This window comes from Myxine glutinosa, chromosome 1, assembly GCF_964187855.1.
Source record: "Myxine glutinosa chromosome 1, kmMyxGlut1.1, whole genome shotgun sequence".
In the NCBI taxonomy this organism is placed as follows: domain Eukaryota; kingdom Metazoa; phylum Chordata; class Myxini; order Myxiniformes; family Myxinidae; genus Myxine; species Myxine glutinosa.
The window spans coordinates 402647987-402663564 of NC_136261.1; the positions used below are offsets into that span (position 1 = coordinate 402647987).

The 15578-nt window shown below is 44.4% G+C and overlaps 1 protein-coding gene and 1 long non-coding RNA gene across 3 annotated transcripts in view; one reads left to right on the plus strand and one right to left on the minus strand.

Annotated features, from left to right (window-relative positions):
* Positions 1-15578, minus strand: part of LOC137417169 (uncharacterized) — a 91484-nt gene that overhangs the window by 14890 nt on the left and 61016 nt on the right. The gene's annotated exons all lie outside the window — the stretch shown is intronic.
* LOC137419575 (uncharacterized) lies at positions 14404-15296 on the plus strand. The gene is made up of 3 exons (XR_010982935.2): positions 14404-14519; positions 14952-15049; positions 15209-15296. It is a non-coding gene; the product is annotated as an uncharacterized LOC137419575 (long non-coding RNA).

Below are 15578 nucleotides of genomic sequence, written 5' to 3' on the forward strand. Positions count from 1 at the left end.
TGCTGCTGATAAAAGACAGGGAGACACAAAAGTCAAGAGGGTTTGGCTTTGTCATGTTTGAAAACACAAAGGACACCATAGATGCAGAAAAGGATCTGAATAACAAGGAGTTGGAGGGTCGGACCATAACAGCAGAGAAGGCATTTCATAGGTGTCAAGGGGGCTACAGAGGACAACATGGAAGTAGTGGTTTTGGTGGTGGCCGCAGTCGATATTACTATGGAGGCTCCCAGAGTTACGGTAGCTCCCGATGGAATGATTATCAGAGTAGTGGCCGAGAAGGAGATGCTATTCCTGTGACTACAAGCGGTCCAACCGTGATTATTATGGAAGTTCGGAAGAGTTGAAGCACTGAATGCTGCGGAGCAGCCGAGCCAAGATTCTTACACGGATTAACCGTGAACGCCACGTTCCTAAAGGTGTCCATGTAGTGAACTTTCCAAAACGGATTAACCGTGAACTCCACGTTCTGAAAGGCATCCATGTAGTGAATACTTCCAGGCCTCACCACCCAACCACCATGGAACCTGGCTCTCAGCTCGGCCTCCCGGGAAAAGTGCTGTAGATTTGCTTGACTTTGGATTTTTTTATCACTACCCCTTAACCTTCATTCAAAAGAAACTAAAAGTAAAAAATCAGAGGTTGATGAGATGGAGTTTGCCTTTGCAGGGGTTCAACTTGGAAATTGAACATGTAAAGGGCAGGGACAATGTCGTTGCTGACGCTTTGTCCAGAGTGAATTAACTTTGGAAATCTCTGTAGGTTGTTCGAAGTTTTGTTGCTTTATTTTTGGGGAATCTATATAATAATACCGTAAGGACTCGACTTTGTTATCCCTTTTACGCCGCACCCAGTGACCCCATGCCCACGGCACTAATGCATTTTCCATCTACTAACCGCGCTCTTTGTTTATCACGTACAGCCATACTCAAAAAATCTGAATTCGCCGACTTTGGGACACAAAAGCATCCGATTATCGGCCGATACGACGCCATCTTACGACACCATCATATTGGCGTCTGCTGTGCGAAGGCGATGGTCAAATGGTCTTTATCGTCATTTTAATAAAGTTAAATGGAGTGACGTTTTGGAAACGTTTTTTGAAGTTTGAAGTTTTTTCGAATCGAAGTGAAGAAGTTTTTGAAGTTTTGATTTTGGAAACGTTAAATGGAGAAACAGTTTCACAGGAAGAGAATGCGATGCAATGAAGAAGAATCCATCTTTATTTTATTTTTTTGAACCACAAAAGATTGAAGCTCCACGAAGTCAAGAATGTGAAACTACGTGAATGTAATAAAAAAACAAGTACAAAAAGTTTTAATTAAAACAAAAGCCGCGTCGATGTTACACAATGCCTAGATGCAGCTGTGCCTATAACGTCGATGTTATAAGCACAGGACATTCCTATTGATTCGATTACTTGATGTTATTTTTGTGCAAAGTGAAAATATATCCCGGCAATTTCCCGTGTGTGGCGACGAATTTTTAATATATCTCGGCATTTTCCCGTCTGTTATTTAAGGCGGTGTATGACTGACCATTCCGCGATTGAAAAAAAAAAAAATCTCGGCAATTTCCCGTGTGTGGCGACACGTGAACTAAGCTATGCTCCTCTCTCCACATTATTGTGACGACGTATAAATTAAATATTTCATCGTGACGATTGTCATGAAATGGACGAATTTTTAATATATCTCGGCATTTTCCCGTCTGTTATTTCAGGCGGTGTATGACTGACCATGCCGCGATGTAAAAAAAAAAAAAATCTCGGCAATTTTCCGTATGTGGCGACACGTGATCGAAGCTATGCTCCTCTCTCCACATTATTGTGATGACGTATAAATTAAATATTTCATCGTGACGATTGTCATCAAATGGACGAATTTTTAATATATCTCGGCATTTTCCCGTCTGTTATTTCGGGCGGTGTATGACTGAGCATGCCGCGATTTAAACAAAATATATATATCTCGGCATTTTCCCGTCTCTTATTTCGGGCGGTGTATGACTGAGCATGCCGCGATTTAAAAAATATATATATCTCAATGGACTTGAAGTTACAGGCCTTTGAGAATTCATTTCGTTCTATAAAGGGCAACTTTCATCGCATTTTCTTCCCGTTTTTTTTCAACCGAGTCTAAAACTATGTTGGCGACTGTGAAAAATGAAATGATATATCGAATTTGATTTGAAAGAAAACTGTGTGAGAGGAAGACACCACGGGCCTACAAAACAGGCCTCAAAGCTATGCGAGTTAATAAAATGGTGGATATTTGTTTATATGAAGGCTCTCCCAGAATGGGTGGAGCTATGGTTCCCAGAATGGGTGGAGCGTTGAGGTTTTGTCTTCTCTGCAAGAACAACAACAAGAAGAAGAAGAAGAAGAAGACGTGGTAACAACAACAACAGCAGAGTGCATTCTATGAGCAGCGTCTGCGACGCGGCTAAAAATGTACATAAACGACACAGTTCTATGAAACAGTTTCACAGGAAGAGAATGCGATGCAATGCGATGAAGAAGCATCCATCTGTTCCGCCATTTGTGCCGGTGTCATCGATGGCGGTGTACGCTAACCTCATCAGGTGGGTTTACCATAATTTCTTCCATATACTGTGATAACAACGAAGTGAAACCGATCAGCCGCCCATCAGTATCTGCTCTATTCACGGTGCTTAAGTTAATCCTTCAAATCATTTAAAAACAACCCAACATTGATGAAGCATGGCATACGAGGCCCGTTCAAAAAGTTCACGGAACGACGTACTCTCAAAGGTCTGAGGCCAAAATGTTTGTTTTTTTTCCCCCTTACACAACGGAAACAACAACTGGATAGGTAGGGCCGAGGCCTACGCTTACGTTTCGCTCCTGCATCTGCCACCGTTCATGATTATCAAAGTAGGCTTTACCCTGTTCATGATAAGGTAGAAATCAGTGAGGTGTATACGAAGAGATAAAAGGATGGCATTGACTTCGAGACGGTACGTGATAGTTGGCTGCGGCTGGCTGATGCCACGTTTTTTTTTTTCCGAAGTGCCATGGATGCTGATGGACATAATAAAGGTATCGGCTGATCTCTTATCGTAATATTACCCGATGGAAATGAACTGTTTCTTTGTTTGTCATTTCCTGTGCAATAATGTCAAATTGATGTCAGACATCCTTTTCTATTGACAGCTGCGCTCCTTTTCAATGGCATAGTCTATTGATATGCATGTTCTTCTTTCATATAATTTTACACATGCACAATCAGTATTTCAATTCTTGCAGATATTGGAAAGGAAGTTGACTCACAGGCCAACTCTCTGGCTCAATCACAGGCCGACGCACAGGCGATGTAATTGTGAGTAGCATTTTTGCACAAGTGAAAATTGAAAATACACGTTTTTGGTATGTGGCTATGTTATTTAGTGTTTGTTTTGTCTCTAACAATATAAAATACAAAGTCAGAAGGTGACACTTTATACACAGTGTAAGTTGGATTCTACAAAGTGTCGCCTTTTTCTTGATTTTGTTCACACAAATCCAACCCACACCATATAGTCTCATAGAAAATGGCCAGAGTGGTGCTATGCCGATTCCTATTACGAATCCATTCATTTTTCAAAAGTATATCGTAGCGTTGTCATTTAAGTAGATTGCAATAAATACGTTGTTCATATATGCACTCTTCATTCTCATCTTTCTTCCTAACTCTTACTCGGACAAGCAAATCCCCTATGCCATCCATATTGGTACACTCTATCCATACACCACATCCTCCCTTCCGTGGATGTTCCACGGGTTTCGGCTAGTCCATATAATAATAGCGTATGGACTCGACTTTGTTATCCCTTTTACGCCGCACCCAGTGACCCGATGCCCACGGCACAAATGGATTTACGATCTACGAACCGCGCTCTTTGTTTATCGCGTACAGCCATACTCGAAAAATCTGAATTCGCTGACATTGGGGCCCAAAAGCATCCGATTAACTGCCGGTATGACGCCATCTTACGACGCCATCGTATTGGCATCTGCTGGGCAAAGGCGAAGCAAGCCGTCCGCTGATTGGACAGTCGAAGGCGACAGCAAGCCGTCCGCTGAGTGGACAATCCCAGAGTGGTGCTATGCTGATTCCTATTACGAATCCATTCATTTTTCAAAAGTATATCGTAGCATTGTCATTTAAGTAGATTGCAATAAATACGTTGTTCATATACGCACTCTTCATTCTCATCTTTCTTCCTAACTCTTACTCGGACAAGCAAATCCCCTATGCCATCCATAATGGTACTCTCTATCCATACACCACATCCTCCCTTCCGTGGATGTTCCACGGGTTTCGGCTAGTATTGAGTATTGTTGCTCACGGGAATTGATGATTTGGGGTTGTGAGTTTACTTTTGTTTGTTTAAAGAGTCTGCCTGCAAAGAAAGTTTTCGCTGTGTTCAAACTTTCTTTCTTGGGGGGGGGGGGGGGGGGTGGGGAGTGTGGGGAGAGGGAGTGTAACGGATTCATCACTTCCGCTGTTGTGGTTTTCATCAACTTGGCACACTTCTGGTTCTATGTATTATTATTATCATTGTTTAAGTGAAATGGCCATTAGTATTATCACAATGTAAAAGGGTTAACATTAAATGCAACCGGAAACCAGATCGGGAACCGGATGTCGACGAGAAGATGAGGAGGAAGAAAAAGAAGGCAAGGGCGTGGCGAGTGAGGTCGGACAAGAAGCGATTCGTTTCAAGCTCCGTAGCGAGCGTTGTCGAGCGAAAGTCGTGAGTGAACTTTGAGGTCCCTTGAAAGGAGTCCCTGCGATAGGTGTTATCGCTGGGGGATTGAGAAACCTGCGTGGTCAGGTTTGGGCGCTGCGCTTTCCGAAGAATGCTCGCCGGGTCGTGTCGACTCAAGTAAGAGCCGTCGGCCATTTTGACCCTCGCGCTTTGTTCATCGCAAAAGGTCTTAGCTACGCGGTAGCTTTTCTTCACCATCCTGTCGTCTGTCAGGGATGTGTGTGCGCAACGCTGAGTCTGGAGATTAAGTGGCGGTTCGCCGACTGAACCAGGGAACGTTCATACCTGGAGGAACTTTGGGATTTCCCATTCCGCCACGAGTTTGCTTGGTTTTGGACCACGTGACTTTCTGCGTCGCTTGAACCGCCTACGCTTGAGAGCTGCTTCGGCGGTGCGACTGCCCTTGCCATCCCCATGGGAGTCAACTTCGTCTTGAGGACGGGAATATAGAGACATTGGGGAAGGTTTTTCCACTCACTGGGAACACCGTGAGTTATCCTATGCTAGTTGATGGTACCATCATAAGATGTATTGAGTGTACTTTGGATTGCTGTTTGTTGTACCGTTATTCTTGTGTGATTTTTAATACAATATTTGTTTGTTGATAATCATTGGTGTGGTTTCACGATTGATTTCTGACACAGAATAACATATTTGTTCTGCCGTGGCTCCTCTCGAGGCCCGGAGGTACATTGTGACCAGGGGGCCGGGGAGGAATACGTAACACTGGGAAGTCTTCCAAAGTAAACTGCTCTCTCTCATGCACAGATTTATCCCATCTTGTCTTCAGTTATCATAACCTTACTTCTTTCCATGGTACACTGAAGCTTGTGGTGAGGCAGTTGCCATGAAGCAACTTGCCTTCACCTCATGGAAGGCTAATCCAACTGAAGGAAATCTCAGTTCCTTTCCCAAAGCTCGGAACAAGTGCGTGTCTACCCTCAGGAGAGCCAGGAAACAATATCTCTCTGCTCTCAAACCTGTCTCCCTCCTCCAAATCTTGGTGGCATTTGGTCAAATCTGTTTCTGGTGTTTGTTCCCCTTCCATACCCTCCCTTACCACAAACGGCTACACAGCCTACACCGCACGTGAAAAAGCCGAATGCCTCAACTCTGTGTTTGCCTCAAAATATTATGTCTCAAATCCATCTGTCAAACCTTGACTCTGATTCTGCAACTGGACCAGACGGCATCAGCCCACGGGTCCTAAAATCCTGCTCTGCCACTCTATCTCACCCTCCCTCTGTTCCCTTCACCCTCTCTTTTGCTCAAGGTAATCTGCCATCAGCTTGGAAATCAGCCAACATTTCCGCTTTACACAAAAAGGTGCAAAAACAGATCCTTGCAACTACAGACCAATCAGCAAGGTCATGGAATCAATCATCACTTCTGACATCAAATCCTTCCTCTTCTCCAAAGGCTTGATCTCAGATCATCAATTTGGATGCAGACCAGGCCATTCTATTCTGGGCATGCTGCTTCTGCTGTCTCAACAATGGATGGAGGTCCTTAATGCCAAACAGGACAGCAGAGCTGTCTCCCTTGACATATCACGTGCCTTCGATACGGTCTGGCACCCTGCTCTGCACTACAAACTCTCCTCCTATGGTATCCATGGAAATCTCCATGCATGGCTTGCGGACTTCCTCTCTGGTCATAGTCAACATGTGGCCCTGAATGGATTTCTCTCATCACCCCTTCCGGTTCAGGCTGGAGTTCCCTAAGGCAGTGTTCTGGGCCCTGTGCATTTTCTGGTCTTCATCAATGATCTCTCTGACTCTATGGAAAATTCTCTCTATCTCTTTGCTGATGATTCCACTCTCTGCCGCTCCATACCTCATCCCTCAGATCGGCATTCTGCAGCCTCCTCACTCTCTGCAGACCTGGACAAAATCACAGACTTGTCACACAAGTGGAACATGTCTTTCAATCGTGACAAATCTCACACTCACACTATGTCTCTCCACAAAGATTATCTGGAAAACCCTCCCATCTTGAGATCACGGCGAGGGCACGTCTTTTCGAAGCTGCTCCATGCGCTCACGCTTTCGAAGCTAAGTGATATTTCTCAATCGTGTTTTTGTCGAGACTGTATCTATCTTTCGGTGTATGTACCTATAGCGTATCTTTTGGAAAATTTTCGGTGCTAATTTTTCGTACATGTATACACAATCGTCTGTTAATGGTATCGAGTATTCTGCGGCCTAGTACTCGTAGGCTTGGACTACCGTACCGTCTCCGACCTTGTGGTTTGTTTTTCTCTCAGCGATTCGTCGAATGCGCTGAAATTATTTTCGTTCACTGTTTCATCCCAGTCGTTCACCCCGTACCTCCTTGTTTAATATCTGTACTCACAAAAAAAAAAAAAAAAAAAAAAAAAACCCCCAAAAAAACTATTTCCTTCCCAGGTCTTATTCGTTTATTTGTTCTTTTTGTTCGTTCGTTCTTCGTTCGCGATCACGCGGTTAGAAATGTATAATCTCTCCCCTGAACAACTATTTTCTCTCATATATTATAACACCCTTTTCTTCTTTTCCTACAAAAGGATGCTTTCGTCTTGCTCACCAAATCTATTCATTCCAAAAAATATATATATAATACCATCTCTTACAGTTCCTCCTTTCTACATTCCCTAAACTATCCAGAACTCCATCCCTCCTCCAGTGTCCTCAAACGTATTTTCGACTCGAAGGTCTCAAACTCATTTTGCAAAAAATGTTCGTTTCCCATGAATCGTACACTTTTCAAAATCCAATCTCACCCCTCCCCTCCAAATCCTCCCCATCACCCATCCCTTTCAAATCTCCCCCCTTGCCCCTTCCCTCCCCTCCCTCCTAAACTCCCCCCACACCCCTCCCCTCCGAGACTCTCCCTCGCTCCTCCCCTCCTAGACTCCCCTCTCACCCCTCCTCCTCAAAGCATCCTCCCTGCTTCTTCCTCCTTCCAACTTTCACCTTCATCTCCCCAAACCTTCTGCCTTGCTCTTCCCCCTCCTCAAATAACACCTCACTGTGCCTCACCCAATCTCCATCAAACCTTTTGTCCGCCCCATTCTTCCCTTTCTCCAAGCTATTCTGAAATCTCTGACACACCTTCAACAGCTCTCCCTACCTCTTCCTCCTCTTCCACATCTTACCCTACCCCTCCCCCCCCCTGTTCTGGACCCGATGCTCCCCCTTCCTCTTCATTAACGGTATGGACCTCAAACATCCGGGGCCTTCGCTCAAACTTGACTGACCTCTCCATACAGGTTGCTTCTGACAAACCAGATGTGATCTGCTTAACAGAAACTTTCCTCCTTCATGATGTCTCTGATGCCTTGGTATCTCTCCCAGGTTACTCCCTCCTCCGGTATGATAGACCTGAGCCTCGTCCTGGAGGTGGGGTTGCTATCTTTATAAAAAACTCTCTTCCTCACTCGCCCTCCACTGCCCTCTCTCCACCTCACCCCCAGGAATACCTTTGGCTACGGCTTCCCCTTCGCTCCCACCTTTTGTTCATATGTGTGTTGTACCGTCCACCAATCAGCGATGACTCCATCTACATCTCACTGTCTGATAATATGGACCAACTTCTATCTACCCATCCCAACTCTCTCTTCCTCATATGTGGTGATTTCAATTGTCACCATGCCAGTTGGCTGGGTGTGGGTACCTCTCTCACCAGCCATGGCTCTTCAGCAAAGGACTTCTGCGACTCACTGGGACTGACACAATCTGTCAATTTCCCGACCCGGATCTCAGTCAACGGAGCATCTTCTCTTCTGGATTTGGTTATGACAAACTTCCCTGAAAATGTCTGCTGCTCTTCTTCTGCTCCAATCGGCTCATCTGATCATGTGCTTGTCAAAGTGGACATCTCTCTGACCATTCTCAGAGAGCCTCCTCAGCGTCGACGAGTCTGGCATTTCACTCAGGCCAACTGGCACGGTCTTCAAGCAGCCATCAATCATCTGGACTGGTCTCCCATCTCTACCGCCTCTGACATCAACTCATCCTGGGAATTCTTTCAAAGTAAATTGCTCTCTCTCATGCACAGATTTATACCATCTCGTCTTCAGTTGTCATACCCTTCCTCCCGTCCATGGTACAAGGAATCTTGTGGTGAGGCTGTTGCCCTGAAACAACTTGCTTTCGTCTCCTGGAAAGCAAATCCAACGGAAGGAAATCTCATTTCCTTTCACAAAGCCCGAAACAAGTGTGTGTCCACCCTCAGGAGAGCCAGGAAACAATATCTCACCATTCTCAAGACCGAACTCTCTTATCTGTCTCCCTCTTCCAAATCCTGGTGGCGTCTGGTCAAATCTGTTTCTGGTGTTTGTTCCCCCTCCATCCCCTCCCTCACCTCAAACGGCTTAACGGCTGACTCCGCACGTGAAAAAGCTGAATGCCTCAACTCTGTGTTTGCCTGTAAATATTGTGTCCCAAACCCATCCCTCTCTGTACCCACCGTACCCAGTCGTACCCAGCTGCTCCTGGACTCTGTGTCCTTTCCTCCTGACAAGGTGGAAAAGTTTCTGGCAACCCTCGACTCTGATTCTGCAACTGGTCCTGACGGCATCAGCCCACGGGTCCTAAAATCATGTTCTTCTGCACTTTCACTCCCTCTTTCTGTTCTCTTCACCCTCTCTTTTGCTCAAGGTCATCTGCCATCTGCTTGGAAATCAGCCAACATCACCGCTTTGCACAAAAAAGGTGCAAAAACAGATCCCAGCAACTACAGACCAATCAGCCTTCTCCCAATTATCAGCAAAGTCATGGAATCCATCATTGCTTCAGATATTAAATCTTTCCTCTTCTCCAATGGCTTGATCTCTGATCATCAATTTGGTTTCAGACCTGGTCACTCTACTCTGGACATGCTGCTTCTGCTTTCTCAACAATGGATGGAGGTCCTCAACGCCAAACAGGAAATTAGAGCTGTCTCCCTTGACATTTCACGTGCCTTCGATACGGTCTGGCACCCTGCTCTGCTCTCCAAACTCTCCTCCTTTGGTATCCATGGAAATCTCCACGCATGGCTGGCGGACTTCCTCTCTGGTCGTAGTCACCGTGTGGCCCTGAATGGGTTTCTCTCATCTCCTCTTCCTGTTCAGGCTGGAGTTCCCCAAGGTAGTGTTCTGGGCCCTGTGCTTTTTCTGGTCTTCATCAATGATCTCTCTGACTCTCTTGAAAATCCTCTCTATCTCTTTGCTGACGACTCTACTCTCTGTCGCTCCATTCCTCATCCCTCAGATCGGCAGTCTGCAGCCTCCTCACTCTCTGCAGTCCTGGACAAAATCACAGACTGGTCAAACAAGTGGAACATGTCTTTCAATCCTGACAAATCTCACACTCTTACAATGTCTCTCTGAAAGGACCGACTGGACAACCCTCCCATCTACTTTCTCAACAATCCTCTCCAAGAAGTTCTGTCGCTCAAGCTTTTGGGTCTCACTATCTGCCATGATCTTTCTTGGGAAAACCACATTTCCAAGCTGGCCTCCAAAGCCAGTCGCCGACTGGGCATCCTCCGTCGTGCGAAGTCCTTCCTTGGCACACCTGAGCTCCTCACCACATACAAGGCTTTCATCCGCAGCTCAATGGAATACTGTTCCCCCCTCTGGGCTGGTGCTCCTGCCTCACACCTTGCTCGGCTTCACGCTGTTGAGGCCAAAGCTTTCAGAATCATTGGAATCTCCTGCGATGTAGTCAACGCCGAGGGCCTTTCACTCACTCACCGCAGGCAGGTTGGTGGTCTTTCTGTCTTCTACCGACTCCTCTCCGGCCTTGCTCCCCCAGCTCTCTCTGTGCTCTGTCCCCCCAATATTCCTTCAGGTCGCACAAGATCTGCCTGCAACCCTCTTCTGGTTAAACTGCCAAAGTCTAGGCTCTCTACTCACCTTCACTCTTTCATTCCCCTTTTCTCCCGCCTCTGGAACAAACTCCCCCACTCCCTTCAATCCCACTCCTCCCTCCAGGTCTTTAAAACAGCTGTTCACCACCATCTCTTATCTTCCCCCATCGAAAACCTTGATCTTTTCTACCCCCGGTAATTCACCCCAGAGTCCTTGCAGTGTTCATATGTTTTAATCCTCTCCCACCTCCCCCCAAGTCCTCCCGATGTCCCTGCTCTCAAATGTTGTGTTTGTGTCCTTCCCCCTCTCTTTTGTGTCCTTCCCCCTCTCTCCCCATCTTGTCTACCGCTCCCCTTGTTTTTTGTGTTTTGTGTGTCGGTTTGTCTTTTTGTGTGATTAATGTTAGCTCTTTCACGAGCCTCGATCTTGTATACAAAAAAACAAACAAAAAAAAAAACTACTTTCTGAACAATCGTCTCCAAGAAGTTCTGTCACTCAAGCTTTTGGGTCTCACTATCTACTATGATCTTTCCTGGGAAAACCACATTTCCAAGCTGGCCTCCAAAGCCAGTCGCCGACTGGGCATCATCGGTCAAGCGAAGTCCTTCCTTGGCACACCTGAGCTCCTCACCACATAAAAGGCTTTCATCCACAGCTCAATGGAATACTGTTCTCCCCTCTGGGCTGGTGCTCCTTCCTCACACCTAGCTCAGCTTCACGCTGTTGAAACAAAAGCTTTCAGAATCATTGGAATCTCCCGCGATGAAGCTAACTCCGAGGGCCTTTCACTCACTCACCAAAGAGATGTTGGTGGTCTTTCTGTCGACTCCTCTCCTACCTAGCTCCCCCAGCTCTGCCTGTGCTCTGTCCCCCAAATATTCCTACCAGTCGCACAAGATCTGCCTGCAACCCTCTTCTGGTTAAACTGCCAAAATCAAGACTCTCTATTCACCTTCACTCTTTCAGTCCTCTTTTCTTCCGCCTCTGGAACAAACTCCCTCGCTCTATTCAATCCCACTCCTCCATCCAGGTCTTTAAAACAGCTGTTCACCACCATCTCTTGCCTTCCCCCATCCAAAACCTTGACCTTTTCTACCCCAATTAATTCACCCCAGATCCACTTTTTTGAAATTCCGACTTTTTTTCCTGGAAATCCCAAGCAATGTCCATGCGTTTTATACCACTCCTTCCCCATTCCCGTGCCTCCTCCCCCCAAGCCCTCCCCCTCCCACAGATCTCCCAATGTCCCTGCTCTCAAATGTTGTACTTGTGTGCTTCCCTCTCTTCCTTTATCTCATGTTTTATGTGTCAGTTTTTCTTTTTGTGATTAATGTTAGCTCTTTCACGATCCTCGATCTTGTATACAAAAAAGAAAAGAAGAAAAAAGTGTGATGCCGATCAGAAAGAACAAGAAGAAGCCCTGCTACCAACTTCTTTCACTTCCGGAATTGTTTGATTTATTTGTGTTCAAATGTCTGGTGATTGTTTTGTATTTATTTATGTGAATGAGCACTTCTATATAAATGTCATTAATTACAAAAAGGCTTCGACACTATCGAGCGATTAAAAAAAAAAAATCCCCAAAAATGAATTAAAAGTAAAAATTGGGCCCTAAAGCACTCCCAGGCACTCACTGATGAACCTCTTAAAGTTTGACGAAGATCCGTTCAGCCATCTCTGAGAAAAATTGTGACACAGACACAGACTCTGCACGTGTTGCACATCAAAATTTTCACATGCAGCAAATTTCACCTCCCTGCGCCTTTTATATATAGATAAAAAATAAATGTGATAAAAATGTGATTTAAAAAACAATCAAAAAAATAAATAAAAATAAAAATAAAAAGCCTCTGTACACCAACCTTGAGGCTTGGTTTGTCAGCCACCATCTACAATTCCAATGTAAGAGACATAATTACTCTTCTTTTGGATCTTCGGAGTCCTCCGGTGTCCTTTGGGTCTTCTGGTTCCTCAGGGTCTTTTGGGTCATTTTGGATCCTCTAGGTCTTTTGGGGCATTTGAATCTTGTGGGTCCTCTGGATCTTTGGGTCTTTTCAGTCCTCTGGGTATTTGGGGGGTATTTAAGGGTCTTTGGGGTAATTCGAATTGTTTGGGTTTTTGGGGTCTTTGAGGGTGTTTGGGGGTATTTGGGGTCTTTGTGATGATTTTGTCTTTAAGGGTCTTTCGTGAATTTTTGGTTTTCAGGCACTTTTGTGTTTTTGTGGTCTTTTGGGTCTTTTTCATCTTCAGGGTCTTTGGGATATTTTGGATCTTCGGGGTCTTTAAGCATCTTTGGGGTATTTTGGGTCTTCAGGGTATTTGGGGTTTTTAAGGGTATTGTGGTCTTTTCATTATTTTGGGTCTTTAGGGAATTTTGGGTCTTCAGGGTATTTTGGGTTTTTGTGGTATCTTGGGTCATTAAGGGTATTGGGGACTTTTGAGTCCTCGGTGTCTGTTGGGTCTTCGGGATATTTAGGGTGTTTGGGTCCATTGTGTCTTCATGGTCTTCGGAATTTTTTGGGTCCTATAGATCCAGGGTCATTTGGATGTTTTGAATCCTCTGGGTCGTTTGGATCCTCAGGGTCGTTTAGGGTCTTTTAACTGGTGGACAAACAGTCGTGTTCAAAGATTGCCCGGGAAAACCCCACAAAAAACCCCACTCCCTCCTATAGCGCTACTCAAAGCCTTTAAAATCCAGCCTCATGAAAGGGGACAGACACACAAATACACAAACACACATTGTGTTTTATATGGTAGATATCTAACAAAAAATTGACAATTTTAGGTGACGTTTACCTTTTGACCACAAAAGCAATCGGCTTCAGAAAACCAATATGCAAACCCTGCTCAAATTGCAAGTCAATCGTATGAAAATTAATGATTTCATACAACCTTGACTGTTTGTTCGAAAATAAATAAAGAAATAAATAAAACATTCGGCTTCTAGCTTTTGATTGGTGAACCAATCCAGTGGCCCAGTATGCAAATCTTACTATAATTCACCAAATGTCCGTCTGTCCGTCCGTTCAAAGGTACCGCAAATAACGGCTGAACTGATCGCAACGAAATGTTGGGTGGGTAATCCTGGGGACCCCTGGAGTAAAATAGGCTATATTGTTTTTTTCCTATTTCAGCTTTGGTCTCCAGCATTTTCAGGTTTGGACTCCCACATTACGTTATTTTCCTGGGTACCGCACAAACGGCTGTACCGATCGCAACCTGACAAATGAAAACGCACAGTAAAAAATAATGACCTCGGAGAAGGACCTTTCATAAGGACATGGGTGGAATCCCTGCTTGAGAGAATCCCAACCCCATCCCCGCCATCACGGTCGTCTCTCCAACTCACAATCCCACGAGACATGCGAAAAGGACGACCCAGAACCAATTATCTTCTTTTTGATTCCTATATAAACATCATTAAAAGTAAATAATGACCTCGGCCAAAGTTCAAACGACGTGGGTTTAATCTCTACATGAGAGAATTCCACATAGCTATTTGGGCAGTGTATAAGCTAACAGATCGCTGTCTCCATCGATCTTGCTAAGGCCGTAACACCTACAGGCTCAAAATCCTTTTAACTGTTGACTTGGTAGTTCTTACATTGAAAGAAACATTAACAATGTTGTTAAAAGTTTATTTTTTATGTTAATGCTATTTAATTTGTGATTAGAGTTATGTTGTTTGGAATGAAAAAAAGATATCGAGTTCAAGTGAATGACGAAATCATATATATATATATATATATATATATATAGATTGGCAGTGGGTCACGACAGGACGAGATTTCCGGCCGCCATCTTGCCACAGGAAAGCTTTCAAGTTGCCATCTGTGGAATGCACTCGCGTCATCGTCATTTGCAAGTTATTGTTGATTAAATTGACTACAACTGGCGAACAAAGTATCAGGTTAGTGTCGTACATTGGATTAAAACACATTCAGTTGCCAGACTCTGATAATGTTGTAACTTTGGTGATATTTAACGCATCGTCTGCCTGTCTACACTAACACTGGTTCATAGTAGAATGTTAATTCTCTAAAAATGTTCTGTCCATGAGGTACATGTACCTCCAAAATGCAGCTCTCATAAATCATTGAATAAAGATAGGAGATTCTGGGGCACATTTGGGACTATCCATGACTCATGAGGAAACTTGGCCATGTTCAGGAATTCTCATGGGGTTAGAATTCTCGACCGAGATCTTCAACACCAAGGGGTTGACTTATCCTGTATTCAATATTATTGCCAAGCAGTCAAAGGTAGGCCTATTATATTTATATAAGCATTATAAATATAAGCATTAACTTTTACATTGTGCTTGTTCTTTCTTCAAATATAGGAGGGAGTAGCCTAGGCTACAGTTAAGATGCCCAGGCAGTGTGCACATGCAAGATGCCGAAATATACAGAGGAAGGGGAATGGTCTGACATTTCATCTGTAAGTTGAATACCACAATATCTCTTCGAAATATATGACATGTATATCTCTTATTTGTGTTTACAGGGTAGTAGACCTAATAAAATCTGCAGGTTTGAGGTCTGCTTTCCATGCAGCTCAATCAGATTGAATTTAAACAATTAGCTATCTTATTTTCAGCTTCCCCACCAGTGAAGGGCATGAAGAAAGAAGAAGGAAATGGTGTATTCAGATGAAACGGGTAGAGGGGTGGAAGCCAAAGCCCTGGGATGTCATGTGCAGCCAACACTTTTTACCTGTGGACTTCGATCTTACAGGCCAAACCAAAAGACTACGTCATGATGCAGTCCCATCAAAGTTTGACTTACCAGAGCACTTGCAAAAAGTATGTTTGTGTTGTTTGTGATCTTTTCTAAACGAACTAATCTAACGAACTAGATATCACTAACCCGTGTATTTGTGTTTTATTAAAATGTTGTTAACGTGTGATGTGGTTTTATTTCTTAGCTCTGTGTATATCCATGAATATATTACATGTAACAATCTTTGA